Source organism: Mesoplodon mirus, assembly GCF_964341445.2.
Source record: "Mesoplodon mirus genome assembly, contig: HAP1_SCAFFOLD_483, whole genome shotgun sequence".
Taxonomy (NCBI): Eukaryota; Metazoa; Chordata; class Mammalia; order Artiodactyla; family Ziphiidae; genus Mesoplodon; species Mesoplodon mirus.
In genome coordinates, this window is record NW_028295501.1 from 542,435 (window position 1) to 556,184 (window position 13,750).

General features: G+C 48.7%; 1 long non-coding RNA gene across 1 annotated transcript; it reads left to right on the plus strand.

The window, feature by feature from the left end:
- Positions 1 to 5,505: 5,505 nt before the first annotated feature.
- LOC309797403 lies at positions 5,506 to 13,043 on the plus strand. The gene is made up of 4 exons (XR_014292635.1): positions 5,506 to 5,712; positions 8,850 to 8,981; positions 9,708 to 9,784; positions 12,922 to 13,043. It is a non-coding gene; the product is annotated as an uncharacterized lncRNA (long non-coding RNA).
- The last annotated feature ends 707 nt before the right edge of the window (positions 13,044 to 13,750 follow it).

Genomic DNA, 13,750 nt, shown 5'->3' on the forward strand with positions numbered 1-13,750 from the left:
TTCCAGGGCAAGGGTCTGAAGTGATGGCTCTTTCCATTGTTGAAAGGCTGCTTCTGGATTCTGTTCAAAAGGATCATCATCTTTTCGTGTCAGTGTTTCTTATAGAGGCCCAGCTATTAGACTGTAGTTAGGGATCCAGATGCAGCAAACCGCGGCCTCCCCAGGAACCCCTAAGCTGTCTTCTAGTTTTAGAAGGGGTAAGGCTGCAAATGGCTTCTTCCCTTTCCTGGGATGGGCTTTGCCGACCTTCTGTGAGAATGAAGGCCAGGCAGGTTACCTTAGTCTGAGATATTTGAGCCTTTTTCTTGGACACCTTCTATCCTTTCTTGGCTAGGTAGTTCAGAGGCCTCCTTAGTAGGGCTGGCGAGCAGAATGTGGTCTGCATATTGAAGGAAGGTTCCCTTCTCCAGAGGTAGATCTTTTAGGTTTTAGTTAAGTTTCCCCAAAGACGGTGTGGGAATTTTTGAACCCTTGGGGCAGGACGGCCCCAGCAGTATTGTCTTCGTTGTATGTTGAGTCCTGCCAATCACAAGCCAAAATTTCTTGTGACTTTGGGACTAATGGAATACAGAAGAAGGCATCATCTAAGTCTAATACAGAATACCATGTCCTGGTGGATGGTAGAATGACCAGCAGGGTGTAGGAATTAGGAACTACTGGATGTATATTCTTGGTGGCTTCACTGACTGTCCTGACGTTCTTTACCAGGTACCCAGCAGCCCTCGGGGCTCTCGTGGTCAGGGCCCTTCCAGGATATGGAGTTCACCTGGGCAGTTACCCAGCCGCTCACGGGGCTCTCGTGGTCAGGCCCCTCCCAGGATATGGAGCTCATCTGGACAGGTACCCAGCAGCCCACGGGGCTCTCGTGGTCAGGCCCCTACATGGGTATGGAGCTCACCTGGGCAGGCACCCAGCAAGTCTGGGCATACAGGAACCATGCACATAGCCCGCATTGCAGAGCGCCCCCAGCCCACCTGTCGGTTGAGCTGACACAGAGCACCTCAGAGCAGGACTTGAACTAAGAAACAGCAGCTCCGACAGGTCTGTGACCCTGGGCATCACTCTGTGCAGCCTCCCTCTGCCTGGTCTTCCAGAGGCTTCCACTGCAGCCGGGGCACCAGGCCTCTGTCTCCACCCGCCACCCCTCCTCTCCCTGACTCCTGGGTTCCTCTCATTAGGAGAGGGTCTTCTTGAAGTTCTCCCACTCATGCGCCAGATAAAATGATTAGAAAACAAGCCAGGGCTGCAGCCCCTTGTCTCTCCTGACTCTCAGGAGCCCACACCTGTTCCTTGTACGTGGCCGGTGCAGCAAGGTCCATTTTCTGCAAATGTGAGCTGCTGAGGGGTGAGGATTGGCTGACCCGGCGGGCCAGCCCTCCCCAGGTGTGCCTGGGTTGAGGTCAATATAAACACCGTTCCAGGCAGCAAGAGCCCCTGCAGCTGTGCCTGACGCCATATCCTCTGCCCCGTCAGCAGTGTCGGGGCTGGGCTGGTGGGAGGGAGTGAGGGGCCGTGGCTTTTTGGGTGGCCTGGTGTGAGTGGGGCTCTGCTGGACTTTCTGCAGGAGTTACCAGGCTGCCACCTGCTGAAGAAGAGGATGTGTCACCCATACCTGCTGCTGGAATTGCTCGCCGGGCAGAGGTGAGGAAGGAAAAAAGCAGTGGGGACCGGGCCAGGAGGGGTATCTCAGGCAGGGAAGTGGAAAGCTTCCAGAAGAGCGTCTGGGGCCAGGACCATCCTGGCTGGCCTGCCGGCACCAAGTCGGCCTGCGTGCTGTCGCTGGTGTGGCTCCACGTCCCTTCCTGTAGGCTTTCAAGTCCTTGCACACATTCAGGTGTTTTACCTGGGAAGGGTGGGAACAGTTCAGCAGCAGCTGGCCTGGGGCTCAGTTCGCGTTTACTCACAGACGCCTCGGCACGGTCCCCCAGCTTTGCCATGAGGACGCTCCTTGCAGGGGGGTTGCTGGCTGCATGGGAGACGATTCCCCACCTGTGGCCAACTTCAGAATTGTTTACCACTGGAGCAAGTGCCCTGGTAGGGTTTTCCTCTGTAGAACTGGTGGGTTCTGATTTGTTTTCCTTTTTTCTTTTTTGGTTCAAGGTAGGTTTTATTCCTATTTTTTGTATTTATAGATATAAGCATGGAAATAATTGATTCATATAAATACACCTTTGGGAAGGGAGGAACTTCTTTTTCTGTTTTATTTTTTAAATTGTATTTATTTTTTTTAATTTTTTAATTTTATTTTTTTATACAGCAGGTTCTTATTGGTTATCTATTTTATACATATAAATGTATACATGTCAATCCCAATCTCCCAATTCATCCCACCACCACCCCTCCACGGCTTTCCCCCCTTGGTGTCCGTACGTTTGTTCTCTACCTCTGTGTCTCTATTTCTGCCCTGCAAACCGGTTCATCTGTACCATTTTTCTAGGTTCCACATACATGCAGTAATATACAATACTTGATTTTCTCTTTCTGACTTACTTCACTCTGTATGACTGTCTCTGGATCCATCGACGTCTCTACAAATGACCCAATTTCCTTCCTTTTTATGGCTGAGAAACATTCCATTTTATACATGTACCACATCTTTATCCGTTCGTCTGTCTGTGGGCATTTAGGTGGCTTCCATTCCCTGGCTATTGTAAATAGTGCTGCAGTGAACATTGTGGTGAATGTTTCTGTTTGATTTATGGTTTTCTCTGGGTATATACCCAGTAGTGGCATTGCTGGATCATATGGTAATTCTATTCTTAGATTTTTAAGGCACCTCCATACTATTCTCCATAGTGACTGCGTCAGTTTACATTCCTACCAATAGTGGAAGAGGGTTCCTTTTCTCCAGCCCTCTCCAGCATTTGTTGTTTGTATCTTTTCTGATGAGGCTCATTCTAACAGGTGTGGGGTGATACGTCGTAGTTTTGATTTGCATTTCTCTAATTAGTGACGTTGAGCACCTTTTCATGTGCTTCTTGGCCATCTCTATGTCTTCTTGGAAGGAATGTCTATTTAGATCTTCTGCCCATTTTTGTATTGGGTTGTTTGTTTTTTTAATATTCAGCTGCATGAGATGTTTATTTATATTGGAGGTTAATGCTTTGTCTGTTGATTCGTTTGCAAATATTTTCTCCTATTCTGAGGGTTGTCTTTCCGTCTTGTGTGTAGTTTCCTTTGTTTTGCAAAAGCTTTTACGTTTCATTAGGACCCATTTGTTTATTTTGTTTTTTATTCCATTACTCTAGGAGGTTTATCAAAATAGATCTTGTTGTGGTTTATGTCCGAGAATTCTTTCTGCGTTTTCCTCTAAGTTTTATACTGTCCGGTCTTACATTAAGGTCTCTAATCCATTTTGAATTTATTTTTGTGTATGGTGTTAGGGAGTGTTCAAATTTCATTCTTTTACATGTAGCTGTCTAGTTTTCCCAGCACCACTGATTGAAGAGACTGTCTTTTATCCATTGTATAGTCTTGCCTCCTTTGTCATAGATTAGTTGGCCATAGGTGTGTAGGTTTATCTCTGGGCTTTCTTTTTTTTTTTCTTTTACACCTTTATTGGTGTATAATTGCTTTACAAGGGTGTGTTAGTTTTGCTGTATAACAAAGTGAATCAGCTATACATATACAAATATCACACTGTTGTTGTTTTCTGAGAGACACTCTAGGTCAAGTGATGGTCACCCGAATCGTCCTGGGGGCCCGTTGACCCTGGTTGTCTCTCTGGAGGTTGGGGTTGGAGGGCCTCCTCACTCGAGGTCAGTGTGTCCACGGATGGATCCCTGCAACTTCAGGGCATGGTGGGTGGTTAGGATCACCACGTGGGGTCCTTTTCCCTTAGCGGGGAGCTGACCTTGCAGGCTGCTGATTTCCAGGTTTTTAGATACCCCCAGTATCCTGGCCGGATGGGGCGGCGGGCCAAGCCCTTGGTGACCGTAGCTTCTCCTACCTGGATGACATATTTGAGTTGTTACAGTTCAAGTGGTCCCAGTGTTTGCACTAAGGCTCCAAGGGCGATTCACCTTCGACCGAGAATGTAAAAGTGAAAGGGTTTAGCTAAATTAGGGAGTTCCAGGGCAAGGGTCTGAAGTGACGGCTCTTTCCATTGTTGAAAGGCTGCTTCTGGATTCTATTCAAAAGGATCATCATCTTTTCTTGTCAGTGTTTCTTATAGAGGCCCAGCTATTAGACTGTAGTTAGGGATCCAGATGCAGCAAACCGCGGCCTCCCCAGGAACCCCTAAGCTGTCTTCTGGTTTTAGAAGGGGTAAGGCTGCAAATGGCTTCTTCCCTTTCCTGGGATGGGCTTTGCCGACCTTCTGTGGGAATGAAGGCCAGGCAGGTTACCTTAGTCTGAGATATTTGAGCCTTTTTCTTGGACACCTTCTATCCTTTCTTGGCTAGGTAGTTCAGAGGCCTCCTTAGTAGGGCTGGCGAGCAGAATGTGGTCTGCATATTGAAGGAAGGTTCCCTTCTCCAGAGGTAGATCTTTTAGGTTTTAGTTAAGTTTCCCCAAAGACGGTGTGGGAATTTTTGAACCCTTGGGGCAGGACGGCCCCAGCAGTATTGTCTTCGTTGTATGTTGAGTCCTGCCAATCACAAGCCAAAATTTCTTGTGACTTTGGGACTAATGGAATACAGAAGAAGGCATCATCTAAGTCTAATACAGAATACCATGTCCTGGTGGATGGTAGAATGACCAGCAGGGTGTAGGAATTAGGAACTACTGGATGTATATTCTTGGTGGCTTCACTGACTGTCCTGACGTTCTTTACCAGGTACCCAGCAGCCCTCGGGGCTCTCGTGGTCAGGGCCCTTCCAGGATATGGAGTTCACCTGGGCAGTTACCCAGCAGCTCACGGGGCTCTCGTGGTCAGGCCCCTCCCAGGATATGGAGCTCACCTGGGCAGTTACCCAGCAGCTCACGGGGCTCTCGTGGTCAGGCCCCTACATGGGTATGGAGCTCACCTGGGCAGGCACCCAGCAAGTCTGGGCATACAGGAACCATGCACATAGCCCGCATTGCAGAGCGCCCCCAGCCCACCTGTCGGTTGAGCTGACACAGAGCACCTCAGAGCAGGACTTGAACTAAGAAACAGCAGCTCCGACAGGTCTGTGACCCTGGGCATCACTCTGTGCAGCCTCCCTCTGCCTGGTCTTCCAGAGGCTTCCACTGCAGCCGGGGCACCAGGCCTCTGTCTCCACCCGCCACCCCTCCTCTCCCTGACTCCTGGGTTCCTCTCATTAGGAGAGGGTCTTCTTGAAGTTGTCTCCCACTCATGCGCCAGATAAAATGATTAGAAAACAAGCCAGGGCTGCAGCCCCTTGTCTCTCCTGACTCTCAGGAGCCCACACCTGTTCCTTGTACGTGGCCGGTGCAGCAAGGTCCATTTTCTGCAAATGTGAGCTGCTGAGGGGTGAGGATTGGCTGACCCGGCGGGCCAGCCCTCCCCAGGTGTGCCTGGGTTGAGGTCAATATAAACACCGTTCCAGGCAGCAAGAGCCCCTGCAGCTGTGCCTGACGCCATATCCTCTGCCCCGTCAGCAGTGTCGGGGCTGGGCTGGTGGGAGGGAGTGAGGGGCCGTGGCTTTTTGGGTGGCCCGGTGTGAGTGGGGCTCTGCTGGACTTTCTGCAGGAGTTGCCAGGCTGCCACCTGCTGAAGAAGAGGATGTGTCACCCATACCTGCTGCTGGAATTGCTCGCCGGGCAGAGGTGAGGAAGGAAAAAAGCAGTGGGGACCGGGCCAGGAGGGGTATCTCAGGCAGGGAAGTGGAAAGCTTCCAGAAGAGCGTCTGGGGCCAGGACCATCCTGGCTGGCCTGCCGGCACCAAGTCGGCCTGCGTGCTGTCGCTGGTGTGGCTCCACGTCCCTTCCTGTAGGCTTTCAAGTCCTTGCACACATTCAGGTGTTTTACCTGGGAAGGGTGGGAACAGTTCAGCAGCAGCTGGCCTGGGGCTCAGTTCGCGTTTACTCACAGACGCCTCGGCACGGTCCCCCAGCTTTGCCATGAGGACGCTCCTTGCAGGGGGGCTGCTGGCTGCATGGGAGACGATTCCCCACCTGTGGCCAACTTCAGAATTGTTTACCACTGGAGCAAGTGCCCTGGTAGGGATTTCCTCTGTAGAACTGGTGGGTTCTGATTTGTTTTCCTTTTTTCTTTTTTGGTTCAAGGTAGGTTTTATTCCTATTTTTTGTATTTATAGATATAAGCATGGAAATAATTGATTCATATAAATACACCTTTGGGAAGGGAGGAACTTCTTTTTCTGTTTTATTTTTTAAATTGTATTTATTTTTTTTAATTTTTTAATTTTATTTTTTTATACAGCAGGTTCTTATTGGTTATCTATTTTATACATATAAATGTATACATGTCAATCCCAATCTCCCAATTCATCCCACCACCACCCCTCCACGGCTTTCCCCCCTTGGTGTCCGTACGTTTGTTCTCTACCTCTGTGTCTCTATTTCTGCCCTGCAAACCGGTTCATCTGTACCATTTTTCTAGGTTCCACATACATGCAGTAATATACAATACTTGATTTTCTCTTTCTGACTTACTTCACTCTGTATGACAGTCTCTGGATCCATCGACGTCTCTACAAATGACCCAATTTCCTTCCTTTTTATGGCTGAGAAACATTCCATTTTATACATGTACCACATCTTTATCCGTTCGTCTGTCTGTGGGCATTTAGGTGGCTTCCATTCCCTGGCTATTGTAAATAGTGCTGCAGTGAACATTGTGGTGAATGTTTCTGTTTGATTTATGGTTTTCTCTGGGTATATACCCAGTAGTGGCATTGCTGGATCATATGGTAATTCTATTCTTAGATTTTTAAGGCACCTCCATACTATTCTCCATAGTGACTGCGTCAGTTTACATTCCTACCAATAGTGGAAGAGGGTTCCTTTTCTCCAGCCCTCTCCAGCATTTGTTGTTTGTATCTTTTCTGATGAGGCTCATTCTAACAGGTGTGGGGTGATACGTCGTAGTTTTGATTTGCATTTCTCTACTTAGTGACGTTGAGCACCTTTTCATGTGCTTCTTGGCCATCTCTATGTCTTCTTGGAAGGAATGTCTATTTAGATCTTCTGCCCATTTTTGTATTGGGTTGTTTGTTTTTTTAATATTGAGCTGCATGAGATGTTTATTTATATTGGAGGTTAATGCTTTGTCTGTTGATTCGTTTGCAAATATTTTCTCCTATTCTGAGGGTTGTCTTTCCGTCTTGTGTGTAGTTTCCTTTGTTTTGCAAAAGCTTTTACGTTTCATTAGGACCCATTTGTTTATTTTGTTTTTTATTCCATTACTCTAGGAGGTGCATCAAAATAGATCTTGTTGTGGTTTATGTCCGAGAATTCTTCCTGTGTTTTCCTCTAAGTTTTATACTGTCCGGTCTTACATTAAGGTCTCTAATCCATTTTGAATTTATTTTTGTGTATGGTGTTAGGGAGTGTTCAAATTTCATTCTTTTACACGTAGCTGTCTAGTTTTCTCAGCACCACTGATTGAAGAGACTGTCTTTTATCCATTGTATAGTCTTGCCTCCTTTGTCATAGATTAGTTGGCCATAGGTGTGTAGGTTTATCTCTGGGCTTTCTTTTTTTTTTTCTTTTACACCTTTATTGGTGTATAATTGCTTTACAAGGGTGTGTTAGTTTCTGCTGTATAACAAAGTGAATCAGCTATACATATACAAATATCACACTGTTGTTGTTTTCTGAGAGACACTCTAGGTCAAGTGATGGTCACCCGAATCGTCCTGGGGGCCCGTTGACCCTGGTTGTCTCTCTGGAGGTTGGGGTTGGAGGGCCTCCTCACTCGAGGTCAGTGTGTCCACGGATGGATCCCTGCAACTTCAGGGCATGGTGGGTGGTTAGGATCACCACGTGGGGTCCTTTTCCCTTAGCGGAGAGCTGACCTTGCAGGCTGCTGATTTCCAGGTTTTTAGATACCCCCAGTATCCTGGCCGGATGGGGCGGCGGGCCAAGCCCTTGGTGACCGTAGCTTCTCCTACCTGGATGGCATATTTGAGTTGTTACAGTTCAAGTGGTCCCAGTGTTTGCACTAAGGCTCCAAGGGCGATTCACCTTCGACCGAGAATGTAAAAGTGAAAGGGTTTAGCTAAATTAGGGAGTTCCAGGGCAAGGGTCTGAAGTGACGGCTCTTTCCATTGTTGAAAGGCTGCTTCTGGATTCTATTCAAAAGGATCATCATCTTTTCGTGTCAGTGTTTCTTATAGAGGCCCAGCTATTAGACTGTAGTTAGGGATCCAGATGCAGCAAACCGCGGCCTCCCCAGGAACCCCTAAGCTGTCTTCTAGTTTTAGAAGGGGTAAGGCTGCAAATGGCTTCTTCCCTTTCCTGGGATGGGCTTTGCCGACCTTCTGTGAGAATGAAGGCCAGGCAGGTTACCTTAGTCTGAGATATTTGAGCCTTTTTCTTGGACACCTTCTATCCTTTCTTGGCTAGGTAGTTCAGAGGCCTCCTTAGTAGGGCTGGCGAGCAGAATGTGGTCTGCATATTGAAGGAAGGTTCCCTTCTCCAGAGGTAGATCTTTTAGGTTTTAGTTAAGTTTCCCCAAAGACGGTGTGGGAATTTTTGAACCCTTGGGGCAGGACGGCCCCAGCAGTATTGTCTTCGTTGTATGTTGAGTCCTGCCAATCACAAGCCAAAATTTCTTGTGACTTTGGGACTAATGGAATACAGAAGAAGGCATCATCTAAGTCTAATACAGAATACCATGTCCTGGTGGATGGTAGAATGACCAGCAGGGTGTAGGAATTAGGAACTACTGGATGTATATTCTTGGTGGCTTCACTGACTGTCCTGACGTTCTTTACCAGGTACCCAGCAGCCCTCGGGGCTCTCGTGGTCAGGGCCCTTCCAGGATATGGAGTTCACCTGGGCAGTTACCCAGCAGCTCACGGGGCTCTCGTGGTCAGGCCCCTCCCAGGATATGGAGCTCATCTGGACAGGTACCCAGCAGCCCACGGGGCTCTCGTGGTCAGGCCCCTACGTGGGTATAGAGCTCACCTGGGCAGGCACCCAGCAAGTCTGGGCATACAGGAACCATGCACATAGCCCGCATTGCAGAGCGCCCCCAGCCCACCTGTCGGTTGAGCTGACACAGAGCACCTCAGAGCAGGACTTGAACTAAGAAACAGCAGCTCCGACAGGTCTGTGACCCTGGGCATCACTCTGTGCAGCCTCCCTCTGCCTGGTCTTCCAGAGGCTTCCACTGCAGCCGGGGCACCAGGCCTCTGTCTCCACCCGCCACCCCTCCTCTCCCTGACTCCTGGGTTCCTCTCATTAGGAGAGGGTCTTCTTGAAGTTGTCTCCCACTCATGCGCCAGATAAAATGATTAGAAAACAAGCCAGGGCTGCAGCCCCTTGTCTCTCCTGACTCTCAGGAGCCCACACCTGTTCCTTGTACGTGGCCGGTGCAGCAAGGTCCATTTTCTGCAAATGTGAGCTGCTGAGGGGTGAGGATTGGCTGACCCGGCGGGCCAGCCCTCCCCAGGTGTGCCTGGGTTGAGGTCAATATAAACACCGTTCCAGGCAGCAAGAGCCCCTGCAGCTGTGCCTGACGCCATATCCTCTGCCCCGTCAGCAGTGTCGGGGCTGGGCTGGTGGGAGGGAGTGAGGGGCCGTGGCTTTTTGGGTGGCCCGGTGTGAGTGGGGCTCTGCTGGACTTTCTGCAGGAGTTGCCAGGCTGCCACCTGCTGAAGAAGAGGATGTGTCACCCATACCTGCTGCTGGAATTGCTCGCCGGGCAGAGGTGAGGAAGGAAAAAAGCAGTGGGGACCGGGCCAGGAGGGGTATCTCAGGCAGGGAAGTGGAAAGCTTCCAGAAGAGCGTCTGGGGCCAGGACCATCCTGGCTGGCCTGCCGGCACCAAGTCGGCCTGCGTGCTGTCGCTGGTGTGGCTCCACGGCCCTTCCTGTAGGCTTTCAAGTCCTTGCACACATTCAGGTGTTTTACCTGGGAAGGGTGGGAACAGTTCAGCAGCAGCTGGCCTGGGGCTCAGTTCACGTTTACTCACAGACGCCTCGGCACGGTCCCCCAGCTTTGCCATGAGGACGCTCCTTGCAGGGGGGCTGCTGGCTGCATGGGAGACGATTCCCCACCTGTGGCCAACTTCAGAATTGTTTACCACTGGAGCAAGTGCCCTGGTAGGGTTTTCCTCTGTAGAACTCGTGGGTTCTGATTTGTTTTCCTTTTTTCTTTTTTGGTTCAAGGTAGGTTTTATTCCTATTTTTTGTATTTATAGATATAAGCATGGAAATAATTGATTCATATAAATACACCTTTGGGAAGGGAGGAACTTCTTTTTCTGTTTTATTTTTTAAATTGTATTTATTTTTTTTAATTTTTGAATTTTATTTTTTTATACAGCAGGTTCTTATTGGTTATCTATTTTATACATATAAATGTATACATGTCAATCCCAATCTCCCAATTCATCCCACCACCACCCCTCCACGGCTTTCCCCCCTTGGTGTCCATACGTTTGTTCTCTACCTCTGTGTCTCTATTTCTGCCCTGCAAACCGGTTCATCTGTACCATTTTTCTAGGTTCCACATACATGCAGTAATATACAATACTTGATTTCCTCTTTCTGACTTACTTCACTCTGTATGACAGTCTCTGGATCCATCGACGTCTCTACAAATGACCCAATTTCCTTCCTTTTTATGGCTGAGAAACATTCCATTTTATACATGTACCACATCTTTATCCATTCATCTGTCTGTGGGCATTTAGGTGGCTTCGATTTTCTGGCTATTGTAAATAGTGCTGCAATGAACATTGTGGTGAATGTTCCTGTTTGATTTATGGTTTTCTCTGGGTATATGCCCAGAAGTGGGATTGCTGGATCAGATGGTAATTCTATTTTTAGATTTTTAAAGCACCTCCATACTATTCTCTATAGTGACTGCGTCAGTTTACATTCCTACCAATAGTGGAAGAGGGTTCCTTTTCTCCAGCCCTCTCCAGCATTTGTTGTTTGTATCTTTTCTGATGAGGCTCATTCTAACAGGTGTGGGGTGATACGTCGTAGTTTTGATTTGCATTTCTCTAATTAGTGACGTTGAGCACCTTTTCATGTGCTTCTTGGCCATCTCTATGTCTTCTTGGAAGGAATGTCTATTTAGATCTTCTGCCCATTTTTGTATTGGGTTGTTTGTTTTTTTAATATTGAGCTGCATGAGATGTTTATTTATATTGGAGGTTAATGCTTTGTCTGTTGATTCGTTTGCAAATATTTTCTCCTATTCTGAGGGTTGTCTTTCCGTCTTGTGTGTAGTTTCCTTTGTTTTGCAAAAGCTTTTACGTTTCATTAGGACCCATTTGTTTATTTTGTTTTTTATTCCATTACTCTAGGAGGTGCATCAAAATAGATCTTGTTGTGGTTTATGTCCGAGAATTCTTCCTGTGTTTTCCTCTAAGTTTTATACTGTCCGGTCTTACATTAAGGTCTCTAATCCATTTTGAATTTATTTTTGTGTATGGTGTTAGGGAGTGTTCAAATTTCATTCTTTTACACGTAGCTGTCTAGTTTTCTCAGCACCACTGATTGAAGAGACTGTCTTTTATCCATTGTATAGTCTTGCCTCCTTTGTCATAGATTAGTTGGCCATAGGTGTGTAGGTTTATCTCTGGGCTTTCTTTTTTTTTTTCTTTTACACCTTTATTGGTGTATAATTGCTTTACAAGGGTGTGTTAGTTTCTGCTGTATAACAAAGTGAATCAGCTATACATATACAAATATCACACTGTTGTTGTTTTCTGAGAGACACTCTAGGTCAAGTGATGGTCACCCGAATCGTCCTGGGGGCCCGTTGACCCTGGTTGTCTCTCTGGAGGTTGGGGTTGGAGGGCCTCCTCACTCGAGGTCAGTGTGTCCACGGATGGATCCCTGCAACTTCAGGGCATGGTGGGTGGTTAGGATCACCACGTGGGGTCCTTTTCCCTTAGCGGGGAGCTGACCTTGCAGGCTGCTGATTTCCAGGTTTTTAGATACCCCCAGTATCCTGGCCGGATGGGGCGGCGGGCCAAGCCCTTGGTGACCGTAGCTTCTCCTACCTGGATGGCATATTTGAGTTGTTACAGTTCAAGTGGTCCCAGTGTTTGCACTAAGGCTCCAAGGGCGATTCACCTTCGACCGAGAATGTAAAAGTGAAAGGGTTTAGCTAAATTAGGGAGTTCCAGGGCAAGGGTCTGAAGTGACGGCTCTTTCCATTGTTGAAAGGCTGCTTCTGGATTCTATTCAAAAGGATCATCATCTTTTCGTGTCAGTGTTTCTTATAGAGGCCCAGCTATTAGACTGTAGTTAGGGATCCAGATGCAGCAAACCGCGGCCTCCCCAGGAACCCCTAAGCTGTCTTCTAGTTTTAGAAGGGGTAAGGCTGCAAATGGCTTCTTCCCTTTCCTGGGATGGGCTTTGCCGACCTTCTGTGAGAATGAAGGCCAGGCAGGTTACCTTAGTCTGAGATATTTGAGCCTTTTTCTTGGACACCTTCTATCCTTTCTTGGCTAGGTAGTTCAGAGGCCTCCTTAGTAGGGCTGGCGAGCAGAATGTGGTCTGCATATTGAAGGAAGGTTCCCTTCTCCAGAGGTAGATCTTTTAGGTTTTAGTTAAGTTTCCCCAAAGACGGTGTGGGAATTTTTGAACCCTTGGGGCAGGACGGCCCCAGCAGTATTGTCTTCGTTGTATGTTGAGTCCTGCCAATCACAAGCCAAAATTTCTTGTGACTTTGGGACTAATGGAATACAGAAGAAGGCATCATCTAAGTCTAATACAGAATACCATGTCCTGGTGGATGGTAGAATGACCAGCAGGGTGTAGGAATTAGGAACTACTGGATGTATATTCTTGGTGGCTTCACTGACTGTCCTGACGTTCTTTACCAGGTACCCAGCAGCCCTCGGGGCTCTCGTGGTCAGGGCCCTTCCAGGATATGGAGTTCACCTGGGCAGTTACCCAGCAGCTCACGGGGCTCTCGTGGTCAGGCCCCTCCCAGGATATGGAGCTCACCTGGGCAGTTACCCAGCAGCTCACGGGGCTCTCGTGGTCAGGCCCCTACATGGGTATGGAGCTCACCTGGGCAGGCACCCAGCAAGTCTGGGCATACAGGAACCATGCACATAGCCCGCATTGCAGAGCGCCCCCAGCCCACCTGTCGGTTGAGCTGACACAGAGCACCTCAGAGCAGGACTTGAACTAAGAAACAGCAGCTCCGACAGGTCTGTGACCCTGGGCATCACTCTGTGCAGCCTCCCTCTGCCTGGTCTTCCAGAGGCTTCCACTGCAGCCGGGGCACCAGGCCTCTGTCTCCACCCGCCACCCCTCCTCTCCCTGACTCCTGGGTTCCTCTCATTAGGAGAGGGTCTTCTTGAAGTTGTCTCCCACTCATGCGCCAGATAAAATGATTAGAAAACAAGCCAGGGCTGCAGCCCCTTGTCTCTCCTGACTCTCAGGAGCCCACACCTGTTCCTTGTACGTGGCCGGTGCAGCAAGGTCCATTTTCTGCAAATGTGAGCTGCTGAGGGGTGAGGATTGGCTGACCCGGCGGGCCAGCCCTCCCCAGGTGTGCCTGGGTTGAGGTCAATATAAACACCGTTCCAGGCAGCAAGAGCCCCTGCAGCTGTGCCTGACGCCATATCCTCTGCCCCGTCAGCAGTGTCGGGGCTGGGCTGGTGGGAGGGAGTGAGGGGCCGTGGCTTTTTGGGTGGCCCGGTG